Source organism: Mugil cephalus, chromosome 5, assembly GCF_022458985.1.
Source record: "Mugil cephalus isolate CIBA_MC_2020 chromosome 5, CIBA_Mcephalus_1.1, whole genome shotgun sequence".
Taxonomy (NCBI): Eukaryota; Metazoa; Chordata; class Actinopteri; order Mugiliformes; family Mugilidae; genus Mugil; species Mugil cephalus.
In genome coordinates, this window is record NC_061774.1 from 26,202,520 (window position 1) to 26,215,083 (window position 12,564).

Below are 12,564 nucleotides of genomic sequence, written 5' to 3' on the forward strand. Positions count from 1 at the left end.
CTGACCAGGAAGGAACATTAATCAGGGCAAAATCAGGTGACCTTTAATATCAGGCTGAATCTGCCCTTAGATTCCCTCTGATTGTGTTTGTCATGTAGCAGAGAGGCCGCCTTCAGGACATGAGTTTGATTGTCGGTAAAAGAAGCCAGAGGATTCAGATAGGAATCTTCAAGATAAGATCTGCTAAAGCTAAAGGAGGCAATTTGTCACCCGGCCCTGCAGCGTCTGTTTATGTCTTGTCTCCTTTCAAATTGCCGTCTAATAGCCTGGTTGGTTTTTCTGCAGAATATTGTATTTCATCCTCAGCGGGGACAGAGTGGCAAGAAGCAGTCGAGTTAAAAGGAGTGTTTACCATGAACATGAACAAATCTGAATCCTTTTGAATCCTCTTAATGTGTGGGTTATACTCCTGCATCAATGCCCAGACCCTAACGCCGTAGCGGCAACGTAGCGTCACAGCAACAAAGACCGCAAGAGCTGTGATTGGTCCGCTTGGTAGTAGCGCATTTGTACTTCAGTATTTTCATCTGCTTCTCCATCTCTGTGATACGAACATTTGCGCGACGCGTCCTTGGTGAAATTGTGACAAAAGTCTGTGTATGTGTCAAGGTTCTACGTCTGTCCTTTATTTTGTCATAATGTTTTGACGTTTCCTGTTCTTGTTGTTTGTCATCTCTCCTAGTTTCCCGTTTTATTTTGTTATTTTCTGGTTTTTGTTATGTTCCTGTCTGTGTTCCTTGTTTGTCCCTTGATCGTTAATTGGTTTCTCCTGCGTTGATTGCCCACATGTGTCTCACCTGTGTCTGGTGTATATATAGCCCTGCCTTTCCCTTTGTTCCTTGTTGTGTCATTAATGTTAGTTTAATGTCTCCACGCCATGGTCCATGTTTGATTCTGCGTCTTGTTCCATGTTACCTTGCCATGTTTGATAATTCTTTTGTATTTTTGATTTTCCTGCCATGCGCAGTGCTTTTTGTTAGTTATTAAGAACCCTGTTTTTCTGGATTCCCTGCCTCATCTATAGGCCTGCATCTGGGTCCTCACCCCACCTCAACCCCCACTACTTGATAGTATGTTTTGGTCATTGGATTTTCAGAAAAGGACATTGAAAAACAAAAGGTGGAAAAAAAAAAAAAAAGCAACCAGAAGTTACCGTTTTCAAAGTAAGAACACATGACTTCTACCTGTGGTCTCCCAGCTCAGGCTAAAATGTCTTTACTCTGGCGTGATTTTAGATGTGATGGCAAAACAAGGCTTGTCATCTGCAGAAATCTCTGCACACATATCAGAGTAATGTTAGCTACTAGCTAACTATTCCCTGATTATATGTAGTTATTTTTTAGTTGCCTGAAACATGCAGCTTAGTTTTTCTTCAGTCATGTCCTTTTCACTGAGACTCTTTCGTTTCCAAAACGACACACTGATCCATGTCCATGAACTTCTGTTGCACCGCGCCGTCCTCATACGTGCTCTTACTTTGAAAACAACAACTTCCTGTCGCACAACTTGGAAAAAGACATGATGCTTTTTTGTTTCTGTCTGTTTTTTAAGGTTTTGTTTAGATAGATCTGGTTATGTTATAGCGCTTCTGATGGGAAACCTTTGTCTTTTAGAACTGAAGAAGAGTACGAATCTAGTTGCCTTCGTGTCTTCTTTTTTTTGGGGGGGGGGGGGGGGGTATAACATGATATAACGGACATGGAGCTTTTGTTAGCTATGGTTACAGGCAGCTTCTGTAATAATCTGGTGTAGCACACTTGATCAGTTTTTTTTTTCTTTTTTACTATACATTTTTGCAAAATGTCCAGCCTTTTTATCTCAAGAAGAGGCTGAGAATATCTTTAATGCACCACTGTAGCACTGACACACGCTGCAAAGCGTAGTTGCTGAATTGACTTGATTTGAGGATTAAACAGTCCACACATTTGCTTCGTATGCTGCGTGTCTGACAAAGCCTCCAGCTGCAGTTTTATGTGTAATGAAGAAATGCGAGAGCAATGAAAACATTTTAATCTAAAGCTGCGTTTCTACCCGAAATACCTCAAGTTTTTAGTTCCCTCCAACCTCATATAAAACTCATCTTAATTCGATCATCATCACACGGATACACAATAAAACAGGCAATTTCATAGTAGATGTGTGTCTTATATAGCCAGATGAATGCCACTACTAAAGCAAGAAAAAGTGTCCTCTCACACTGCATACTTTTTGTAGCTTTACCAGACACATGAGGGTATATTTGCACAAAGTATCTGTTTCAGATCAGTGTCGCCGATACCAGCCTGAATTTTACTCAGTATCGGATCAACACAGGCTGGCTAGCTCCGGTGAGATGACCTTTCCTCACAATATCCTGCTTTTCCTGCACTGATCACTCAGTGTTACAGGTACAGTGCAACGCTGTATCAACAGGAAACCTCTACAAGATGCAGGTCATGCTGGTGCTGACCGTCATTTATCGCTTTGCAAACTTTGCGCCAACGCTGGATGAGCAGTAGAAGCAAAGATGATTCTAAATGTCTTAAAACTTTTGCTTAAAGTGAGAAAATTGATTTTACATGCTTTGTAGAGAGTGACTGGAAAATACTAAGCCTCCAAGCAGCGAGTTTCTGGGGAAAGATCGGAAAAGCAGTTAAAAAAAATCACTCTTTTCCCAGACCTTTGAAAGGCAAGTAAAATCTAAACTTTACTTCAAATATGTTATGCTGTTTCCACACAAAAATGATAAAAGTCAAGTCAATATTAAAGGAAAACAGGCCCATCTCACTTTTGGTTGACATGTTGCTACATGTGTTCATTTATCTGATACTGGTCCTAGATGCACGTCTGATCTCCAACTTATGAATTATTGATACCATCGGAGCTGCGAGAGAACGGCTAACCCCGAAAAGTCGAAATGTCATCGGTGTTAATGAGAAATATATATTTGAGCGGCTGGAGAAATGTCACACTTTGGAGGTCAGATGGAAGGCAAGCAGAGAGCGGCGGGGCTTCGATCTCATTTGCAGCGATAAAGACGGGAAGTTTAGGTTTTGAAAGTTCATCTGTGTGTGCGTGCGCGTGTCATTTCACTGGGATTTAACGGTTCAGTCTCACAGGGGAAGCTGTGCATTGATTGAATGTATTTTCCATTCCAGTGCTCCATTTTTCTGACATAGATCTTACTCTAAAACTCGATTAAATCCCTTATGTTCACCAGTTAATCAATGTTTTGCTGTAATTTAAAGGTTAAATAAAACTTGCATTTTTTATGAGCGTGGTTTGTGAGGTTTGGTTGGTTGAGAACGGTCAAAATTCACTCCTTTGTGATGATTCTATCTAGAATCTTTTATGTGCAGGTGCAGGGTTTCCTGAGGTTGTCTCTTATAATGCATCGCACAGATTTTCAAGGCTAGAAAAGCGATTACCAGAGTAAGACTGAACTCTGCTGGGAGGAGACGGACTAAGTTTGAAATATACATGCGTTCACAAATGATCAGCGCTGAAGGGATTTCAAGAGATGTGTGAAAACTATTTGGAGGAGAAGGAAATGGAGCAGTAAGTGAAGCCTATCATACAGTGTTTTACAAAGTGTCTGACTTCTCATCTAGGTACAGCAGATGAACTATTTAACGTCTGGGTCTGGTCAATGCATCATCACATTCATTATTAGACTCATGGCAGAGCCTGCAACCAAAGCAGAAATTCAGCGTTTTTATACCACATAAGCATAGACTGTATGTAAATATGGACTGATGTTATTTTAAGGGGGGATACAACGCGACCTCTTCAGAAATAAAATTGCAGAGACTGCACAAGCTGCTTCTGTTTTGGTAAAGCATGAAACATGAACTGCCTGGTTATATGTCACATCTTTAGCAAGAGATATATAACAAAGGAAATGACCAGGAAACCCCCCAGCCCCACCAAAAAGATTCTACTGGAGCATGCGGGTGTGATTTCATTTAATTGTAACTCAACCTGCGTACGTAAGCGATTAAAAGATCCTTGTCTTCTCTGTCACCTTTCCCCGGAGAAACAAGACGAGAGAAAATAAACTATATTGATCCCTGAAGGGGAAGAGCTGCAGGATGGAGATGTTAGTTAATGAAGAAACGACATAAAAATGGTAAGAAATGAGAATGAAAAGTCAAGGAGGGCTGAAATTAAAGACACTTTTACACCATATGACTGGAAGCAGAATGGGTTCATATGAGGAGACAGAGGGAGGATGACAGGCTCTGATGCTTCCCTTTCCCCCCCTTGGATTTCTGACACATTTAACCCTCAGGCTCTGACTTAATTCCCACAGCTAACGGCGCCATGGGAACCCTGCACGATGTCCAAGTGTCCAAAGTGATGCATTTCCAAGCTGGACCACAAGAGAGCACAGAACCTTTAGTACAACCCGTAAACCGGGAACGTCATCACTATTTACCAAATGTCACTGATACAGTTGTTCTCATAGAATGATCTGCAAAAGTAGGGTCAGGGAATAAAAGTGGAGAGACTAATGTGGTCTGTATAAGAACTGAGTATATATATTATCTGTTTCAAACTATAAAAATACTGTAAATGTGATGTGGCTGGTTAAAGTTTAAAAGAAAAATCTAACAGGGAGAACATTGGGAGGTTTTTCCTACTGTTTCCACAGAAACAAATCACCTTTAAATGATGCTGATCCATCTGACAACTAAACAACTGTTTGGATAAAGCTAACAGGCTAATTGCATCTTGAGTTGATGATTATTTGCACAGAATTAGCAAGAACGTTTAATTTAATTATCTTGTCATAATAATATATGATTAATTAGAGTGATTGTTTTATACGTGTCTTAAATTGGATTTAAATTCAACCCAGTCCTCATTAACCAGTCATTGCCTTTTTAAACAGCGATTAAAGCTACAATACACGATGTTTGTCTCCCCCTTTTCGAAGTTGAAGTAATTACACAAACTATGACGGTCCTGACATGATACTATAACACTGCACATGTCCCCACAGCGGGATAAATTAAAGGATTATCTTATGTTTTCTTATCTTGCTGCTAATTGAAAATACTTTAAGTGTACCGTAAGTAAATCATGCTGATCCATCTGACAAATAAACAAGTATTTGGATAAAGCTAACAGGCTAATTGCATCTAGCATTGATTATTTGCATTAAGAACACTAAATTAAATTATCTTCTAGTAATAATATATGGCTAATTAGAGTAATTGGTTTACGAATCTGAAATTAGATTTAAATTAAACCCACTCCTCACTAACCAGTCATTGCCTTTCCAAACAGAATAGTATCTTAAAGCTGGAATACAAAATGTTTGTCTCCCCCTTTTGGAAGTTGAAGTAATTACACAAGCACTGTCAATGAGGAATAGAGGGTATGCACATGACGTCTCCATGGTTACGGCCGCTGAGTGGCAAAAAGTGACCATTCAACATAGGCTTTAATAGAGTCTAAATTGTAAAATTAAGTTAAAAAAAAAAAGGTGAATAGCTGTTGTGCGGTTGATTGAACCAACAGATCTGAAAAGCAGTAAGAGTTATATTTTTATATTTTTACAGATTTTTATAGCCAAAGAAAAAAGAAGTAAATGGATTACGCTGCCTTAGAAGAAACAACTGGAATCCAGACACAGAAACCTGGTGTTGTGGTTCACATTTAGTGTCAGGTAATATTAATTTATGCTGTATTTTTAGATACCTTAAGTTACTTCTTAAGTTACATTCTGGAGGGCTGTCAGATAAGTTTGATAAGTTTGTAGATGTTGTTGTGGTGTAGTTACGGCCAACCCAGTAAAGCTCTTAGTGTTAGCATCTTCTATTTAGCTTTATTTATCATAACTGAAATTAACTAAACTAACAGAATCTGAGGCTAATCTAGTTTTCCAAATTCATACTAGCTCATATGGATCATTGATGATCCTTATATTTCCTGGTCTACCTGTATTTACTGATACGTTTCACCATGTTTTTGCCACTCAGGCGGCTGCAGTGACGTCAATACATACCCTCTATAGTATTGTTCTTTTTTTGAACCGTATTCCTTCCTCTCTATTTTTCTTTATCTGGAGCTCCATAAGCTTTTCTTGGACACCTCCTAGATTCTGCTTCATTGTTCCTGAGTCGCAGAAATGGTAAATTGATATAACGTCGGTTACATCCGTGACCTTTTGACTCCACTGTACTTCTGGTTGCAGCCACTGCAAATACACAGGAGCAGAGGAATGACAATTTCCAGTCATTCTGGTTGTTGGCAGGTGAAAAGACAATTCCAGCAGCCTGGCAGCAGGAAGAAGAAGAGGGAAAAAAAAAAGAGATTTACTCTCTCCTAATCTGTAACTGCATGTAACCAGTGTAACCATGACACAGACAACAACACAGCTGGTGTCTTCCTCTGCTCCTCTGCTCTGGCAAGCACTCGTTGCTGGTTGACGCATTTAAAAACTCTGGGTTATTGAGAGAGATGTATAGAGATTTGCTGCCATTGATGAGCTAAATCAGCACCGAGTTAACTCGTTTGGCAACAGATGTTCATTTATGTGTAAAAGTTCCACATAATAGATTTTTTTCTAAATAATTTCTTACAAACCAGGCTGATAAAATAGCATTTATATTCACAAGAAGAGAAGCAGGAGAGGCACTTAACAGAGAAACAAAGCATTTCTGACTTTTTCTATATATATCTGGTCCTTTTGTGTGCGTTTATAAATATGGTTTCATTAACCGCCAGTGTTAATGCCAATGCTGATGGAAACCATTTGCATTAAGCTTTGAACTATTAACCTTACAGTGTGAAATGTCTTATTTCTTCTGGGGATGCAGGGTTTTTCATCTCTGCACGGAGAAACCAGCACAGACACCCTACTGTAGTGGATTTGCTTCAGCGTCTTATCAGCTCTTCAGCGTTGGGCTGCGTGGGTTTTTCCGTGTTGTATAAGCTTTTTTACTCCACTGAATGGAGGCTTAGAAACACCTCTGCTCTCTGACATCATTCAGTCCTTTCATTCTCTTCGGCCACAAAAGACATTTAGCGTTTGCATAATCGCTCCCTTTAGCAGGCGGAGGAGCGAGGATGTTTTTCTCATGCCCGCTCTCAGAACCAAATCAGGAAATTGAGATGGATAATAAACTTGAGAATAAATATTGACTGAAGAGAATGTAGGGAGTCGCTCGGAGCAACAGCTTGTGCAGCGCTCTCGTATTGTCAGAGCAGAGCTGAAGGGGATTCTGTGTAGCTCAGTGAGAATTGCAAAGTGATTGTAATGCCTGTTGGGGTTAAAGGTTCATTTCTCTGTGTGCATGTCAATGTCTGTTAGCAGCGGAATACATATTCAGTTGTGTTGTTTTATATCGTCTGTCTCTCACAGACAGTCACAGAAAGGAAATTTTGGGTACGTGTTCTGTGGTGAATGCAGCTGAATGCGACAGGATTTTATTTTTACATTTCTACATAAAAATGACTCATATCATGAGCTAATTTCTGGAAGTCCAGAAAGTAGACAATAGAACCCAGTCAAACAAATGAAATAAATTATTACACAGGATAAGCATACAATCCCTTGTGCCACATTTAGAAGCTCGGTCCAACTGATGAACTGATGAGCAGGCTTTCAGCTACCAACTAGTAACCAACAAGAAGACACCAGCTAACTAGCCGAGACAACGGCAGCAGTAAGAAGCGATGGGACATTCAGCTACACTTCAAACAACACTTCTCACCTCTGCCAAGATCGGAAGTAAAACACAAGAAGACACCAGCTAACTAGCCTAGCCAACAGCAGTAGGCAGTATGCGGCACATCATTGGGGTTTACCACTTGGTGAGTTTCCATTCCCCTAGAAATGCACAAAACCCAAATATCACAATATATATAAATAAAATTGGTTATGGATTTCGAAAAACCTCTCAAATATCTTAAGCTGAAACACTTTTATGCTATTATTTAGGTGATTTTTTGGACATATCAATATAAATGTTATTGCAAAAGAAATACTCAAAGTGACCAGAATTTAGGAGAATTACGGGAAATAGTGAGATGAGATTTAATGAGAGTTACAAATTGCTCGCAAAACACCTTTCAATGGAAACACGTACAAAGCGCAATCGTTTTTTATTGTAATTCGCTTTTATTTTGATGGAAAAGTGTAAAGGAGACACAGCACCTGAGGTTCACCATTAGGACCATAAATCAATTTCAGGTTCAAATTAAGAGTCCATCTGTTCAACTCACTTTTGTGAGTAAAGTCAACTTGTAAAACTAAGTTGACATCATCTGCAAAAGCAAACTAACAGTGTTAGCAAACGGCTAACCAGTGTTAGCTCCGTAAGCTAATGTTATGTAGAGGAAAAAACACATCTTTGCTTAATTTAAATTACAGTCATATGCAAATGTCAGCTTGAAATTAAAGTATTTTAAAACAACTTGCTAACATTAGTTTGACATAAAAAATCTTTTAAAGCAACTTGCTGTTGTTAATTCCAAATTACACCAAGAGTCTCCAGTTATTTTGTTTCATTCCTTTTTTCTACAACAATATAAAACCTGAAAGACTGCAGTAATTAACCAACTATATCACTAACATTAACTTAATTCTCACCTTAAAGTCCACTCTCCCACTTTTTCCAGTTTCTTCTTTTGTGGAGCTGGTTGGTCGGTGGGATTTACCCAGAATTCATTGCATCAGGCCTCAAGATTTGTTGAGCCACTTAAATAAAGTTTGTTAATGAAAAAAAATCTAAATGACAACAAATGTAGACGCATCCAATTCAGTTCAATAATATATTCATGGCAAGAGACAAACTTTGTTTGTTTTTTTTGTTGTTGTTGTTGTTATCAACAATGTATAAAGTGTATAAAGTAATTTCAGGTTGAAATTAGTGTCCATCTGTTCAGAAGTGTTTCCAGTCAAAGTAATGAGACTCAGGTGTTGTTCAGTTCCTTGTTTAGTTTAAATAAATCAGGGATTTGTCTCAGTCTGATATTTACTACACATGGTTGTGGAAGTGGAGCTTTCTGATGAGCTTGTTGTTGCTCATGAGGCTGAAAAGTTTACAAAGTTACATCTCTAAAGAGTTTGGAATCCACAAATAATCCAGAACAAATGGAGGAGATTTAAGACGACTGTTCCCTTCCACAGGAGTGATCCACCAACAAATATCACTCCATAATAGTCTGAGGTCCCAGAGGAACCAAAGGGAACTTCTATGTAGTTAAAAGGCCTCTCTGACACTGGCTGATGTTAATGTTCATGAATCCACACGTCATCACTGATCTCCAAAAAGAACGTATCTACTCGTCTGCAGTTTGATCAACAAGCCAGGAGACAACAGGGACAATGTTTAGTGGACATATGAGACCAAAGTAGAATAGTTTGGTTTAAATGAGAAGCATTGTGTTTGTAGATGAAACATGAGGACGTTTCTTTTCCTCTCGTCTTTGAGATTTTCATTAATGTCTTTTTTATGATTTGAACTGTAAGGCTGCATCCACTTAATAACTTTCACATATTTTCTGAAGCTCCGGGGCCGAATCCATCTCTCTGTCAAATATTAACATCCACGCAGAAGAACACCATCTGTTCCACCTGTTCTTTTAGCCACGAGCCAAATGTTTTTGCATCAGAAACCTTTTTGTAATCGTGCTTCAGGTTTGTTTCACCCCTCACAGATTAGTCCGTACAAAGGGAACACCTGTGATTTTTCTTTGATCAAAAGTTCTCGTTCTGTATTTGGTTTAAAGCTAAACTGGAGTCTGCAGCCTCAGACAGCTGTGGACGATAATACGACGTGATGCAGCTGCAGCGCTGTTCCCCTTTCTCCTCACGTCCTCCCCCCTCTTTTTGAAGCTCAAAGCTGGCAGAGAGGGCAGAGAGTGACGGATGTTCACACGCTGCGGCGTCTGCTTCACACCTCACCTGTGCGTGTGTGTGCATCTGTGCGCTGAGGAAATCTACGTGCGAGAGCTTTTATTTGCAGGTGTTTCCTCTGCATCAGTGAATATTCATCCTCGTGTAGACAGCAAAGAAAAAAACGTCTCCTACAGTCAGTCAGCGGCTCAGAGGCGGAATATTCAGAGTTCTGATAAATCCTTTTTAGACCTTTAGGGTTTTTATACTGTATTTTTTATATTATATGTTGGGAAATACTTGATAACCTTCTATTATCAGGTTGGAATTAAAGTATATTTGGTAATTAATCACCTTTTTCCTCAAAATAAATTATTATAAGTAAACATTGCTTCGTTTTTAAGAAATACTAACCAGTGGTTGGTGATTGGCCATTGCATAGTTGATATGTACATCGATCAGCCAAAACATTATGACCACCGACAGGAGAAGTAACTTACATTCACTTGTGACAGTTCAGTGTTCTGCTGGGAAACTTTTGGACCTGGCATTCATTGGTGTGGATGTTACTTAGACATGTAGCACCCACCCAGACCAGACACCCCCCACCCCACAGCAATGACACTCTTTGCAGCAGCCACAAAAACAGAACTCAAAAAACATGAAGAACAGCACAAGGTGTTGACCTGGCCTCCAAATTTACTCAATCCCAAACTGATCAAATATCTGTGGGATGATCCACAGAGACCCCCCGACTATATTGGTCATAATGTTATGCCTGATAAGTGTATTGTGCATCTTATATTAACAGAATAATGTTTCAAGCCCTGGCTCTTACAGGATGTAATATCCCACAAAAGCTAAATATGGCAAAAAAAACATTTGAGGGAAACTTGCCTCAATGATCCATAAAAGATCAGATTTGACTTTCTTGGCTTTTGATCATTTCCTTTTGCGTTGACATGTCATTTAACAGACTGGCAAACTGTCACCCCGCAACTCGCTCTCCAGAGGGATGAGAGATGAGGGCGCTAATTTTAACTTTGTGAAGATTCATCCTTTGGCCAGAGAGAATACAATGTGACAGAAGCTTGCTCAGAGTCGAAGGGAACCAAGCAGTGTGAAAAACAAAGTATGAGCTTAGTCAAAACATAGAAAAACACTGGATGTAAACAGAATGGCTGCAATCCAAAAAAATAATAATAACAAAAAATTCAAGAAACAAGAATCACCCAAGAACGATTTCATATGAATTACATCAAGCTCTAATATGATATTTTACAAGATGTTATAGATAATTAGATCTAGATCTAAGATAAGAGGACAAACATTACACTGTTTCCCTCATAAATATATGAATAGAGAGCAAGGACAGTATTAATAAAGTTAAGCTTCCTCCTGACCCTTTTGTTTGCACGTTATAACATATCAAACTGTTTCAAGTTACTTAGAAAACTTAAAGAACAGTTAAATAATAGTGTAAAATCTGTCATATTAACTGTGGAGTACCTCAGGGTTCGGTCCTTGGGCCAAAACTGTTTCTTTTGAATATTCATGATTGTGTTCATGTATCCAAACTGCTTAAATTCTGTTTGCAGATGATTCAACACAGTAGATATAACACAGGTGTAGAATGTGGTCAAAAAAGAATTTAAAAGAATAAAAACATGGTTTGATGTCAATAAATTATCATTGAATCTTGAAAAAAAAAAAGCTTTCATGATATTTAGTAGCAGAGATAAAGACACTGATGGATTAATTAATATAGATGGTATTGAAATGAACAGAGAAAGGGAAACTAAATTTTTGGGACTAAACTTGTAGAACATTGTGTTTCTATGACAGGAATCAGTTTATGTAACAATCTGATCAAATTTTACATTTAAAAGAACAATTAAAACCAGTATGTTAAGGAAACGTTACGTTACCTATTTTATCTCATTTTATTTTATTATCATCGTTATTTTGCTGCTCATTGTGTTGTCGTTTTTAATTTAAATTCTTTGTAAATTGATTCTAGGGGTAAAGGATCAGATTATATCAGATTATTCTTCTTTCTGCTCACTTTCATTCAGATTTGTAAACATCCTTTGTGCTCATATTGAATTGTTTTTATCAATGAATGACATTAAACTAAACTAACTAACGTTGAAGTGTTGAATTTGTGGCCGTGTTTTATGTAACAGTTGTTTGACTATAGTTTGATCACAGTTTTTATTGCTGGTATGAACTCTGATCCTTTTTACAGGGTTGCACTGCAGTGAATGGAGTCTGCTGTTATTTGACCTCCACACTAATTATATCTTTGTCCTATTATGCATCATAAATTACAGCGGATATGAAAAAGGTCCACCTGGCTCCCGTCATCAGGCCTCGACCTTTTGCAACAATAAAGCTCATTTACTTTCATCCAAATGTGACATCCATTATGAGGGAGACAAAAAAAAAAAAAAAAAACTGAAAAAGTAACGCTGTGAGTGCTGTTGGACAGATGAGGAGAGGCGGTGACATTTCAGAAATTTCCCGTTGCGTCTCGTTGCAGTTGAACCCCCACCCCCCCCTCAAGAACCGACCGGATACAGTATTTGAAAAGGAAAAGGAACCGTGTGTGCTGTTCCCGTCTCTGTGGATGACAACTGACAGGGGCCACAATTCACAGCCCATTATTTCAATCTGTTAGATACTTTTTTTTAAAAAACCAATGGGGTCTCAGACAGAAGCCAAGTGGACCACTG